Source organism: Arachis hypogaea, chromosome 15 (assembly GCF_003086295.3).
Source record: "Arachis hypogaea cultivar Tifrunner chromosome 15, arahy.Tifrunner.gnm2.J5K5, whole genome shotgun sequence".
NCBI classification, from domain to species: Eukaryota; Viridiplantae; Streptophyta; class Magnoliopsida; order Fabales; family Fabaceae; genus Arachis; species Arachis hypogaea.
The window spans coordinates 109129485-109131558 of NC_092050.1; the positions used below are offsets into that span (position 1 = coordinate 109129485).

Consider the following 2074-nt stretch of genomic DNA (forward strand, 5'->3'; position numbering starts at 1 on the left):
GCATGTTTTTTTTGCATTAAAAATTTTTCAAAAATGTGTTCTTGATGTTCATCATGATCTTCAGTGTTCTTGGTGTTCATCTTGACATTCATAGCATTCTTACATGCATTCATTATTTTGATCCATAACTTTCATGCATTGCATCATTTTTCTTGTTTTTCTCTCTCTTCATTAAAAATTCAAAAATCAAAAAAATATCTTTCCCTTTTTCTCTCTCATAAATTCGAAAATTAGATTTGACTTTTTCAAAAATTTTTAAAATCTAGTTGTTTTTATGAGTCAAATCAAATTTTCAATTTAAAAATCTTATCTTTTTCAAAATCTTTTTCAAAAATCAAATCTTTTTCATTTTTCTTAGTTATTTTCGAAAATTATAAAAATATTTTTCAAAAATCTTTTTCTTATTTTTATATCAAATTTTTGAAAATAACATCACCAATTAATGTTTTGATTCAAAAATTTCAAGTTTGTTACTTACTTGTTAAGAAAGTTTCAAACTTTAATTTCTAGAATCATATCTTGTGATTTCTTGTGAATCAAGTCATTAATTGTGATTTTAAAAATCAAATCTTTTTCAAAACTAACTTCAATCATATCTTTTCAAAAATATCTTCTTATCTTACCTTTCTCAAAAATTTGATTTCAAAATTTCTTTTCTAACTTCTTATCTTCTTATCTTTTCAAAATTGACTTTCAAAATTTGTTTCAACTAACTAACTAACTTTTTGTTTGTTTCCTATCTTTTTCAAAACCACCTAACTAACTCTCTCTCTCTAATTTTTGAAAATATCTTCCCTCTTTTTTCAAAATTTCTTTTTAATTAACTAATTATTTTAAATTTTTATTTTAATTTTCGAAAATTACTAACCTTTTTAAAAATCTATTTTCGAAAATCACTAACTTTTTTTTCAAAAATAATTTTCGAAAATTCTCTTCTCTCTCATCTCCTTCTATTTGTTTATTCATCTACTAACATCTCTCCCTCACTCACAAAAAAAAAAGAGGATCTCTATTATTATTATTTTTCTGTGCCCTCTTCTTTGTCATTTGAGCAGGAGCAAGGACAAGAATATTCTTGTTGAAGCAGATCCAAAACCTGAAAGGACTCTGAAGAGAAAACTAAGAGAAGCTGAATTACAACAAACCAGCAAGCACCTGTCAGAAATTATCAAACAGGAAAAAAGATGGCAGCTGAAAATAATAATAATGCAAGGAGAATACTTGGTGACTTTACTGCACCAAATTCCAATTTACATGGAAGAAGCATCTCCATTCCTGCCATTGGAGCAAACAATTTTGAGCTGAAACCTCAGCTAATTTCTCTAATGTAGCAGAACTGCAAGTTTCATGGACTTCCATCCAAAGATCCTTTTCAGTTCTTAACTGAATTCCTGCAGATCTGTGATACTGTTAAGACTAATGGAGTAGATCCTGAAGTCTACAGGCTCATGCTTTTCCCTTTTGCTGTAAGAGACAGCGCTAGAATATGGTTGGACTCTCAACCTAAAGACAGCCTGAACTCTTGGGATAAGCTGGTCACGGCTTTCTTAGCCAAGTTCTTTCCTCCTTAAAAGCTGAGCAAGCTTAGAGTGGATGTTCAAACCTTCAGACAGAAAGAAGGTGAATCCCTCTATGAAGCTTGGGAAAGATACAAACAGTTGACCAAAAAGTGTCCTTCTGACATGCTTTCAGAATGGACCATCCTGGATATATTCTATGATGGTTTATCTGAGCTATCAAAGATGTCATTAGATACTTCTGCAGGTGGATCCATTCACCTAAAGAAAACACCTGCAGAAGCTCAAGAACTCATTGACATGGTTGCAAATAACCAGTTCATGTACACTTCTGAAAGGAATCCTGTGAATAATGGGACGCCTATGAAGAAGGGAGTTCTTGGAATGGATACTCTGAATGCCATATTGGCTCAGAATAAAATATTGACTCAACAAGTCAATATGATTTCTCAGAGTCTAAATGGAATGCAAGCTGCATCCAACAGTACTCAAGAGACTTCTTATGCAGAAGAAGCTTATGATCCTGAAAACCCTGCAATAGCAGAGGTGAATTACTT

The 2074-nt window shown here is 31.2% G+C and overlaps 1 non-coding gene across 1 annotated transcript; it reads right to left on the minus strand.

The window, feature by feature from the left end:
* Window positions 1-1580: 1580 nt before the first annotated feature.
* On the minus strand, window positions 1581-1688 carry LOC112752949 (small nucleolar RNA R71). The gene has a single exon (XR_003177357.1). It is a non-coding gene; the product is annotated as a small nucleolar RNA R71 (small nucleolar RNA).
* Between the last annotated feature and the right edge of the window lie 386 nt (window positions 1689-2074).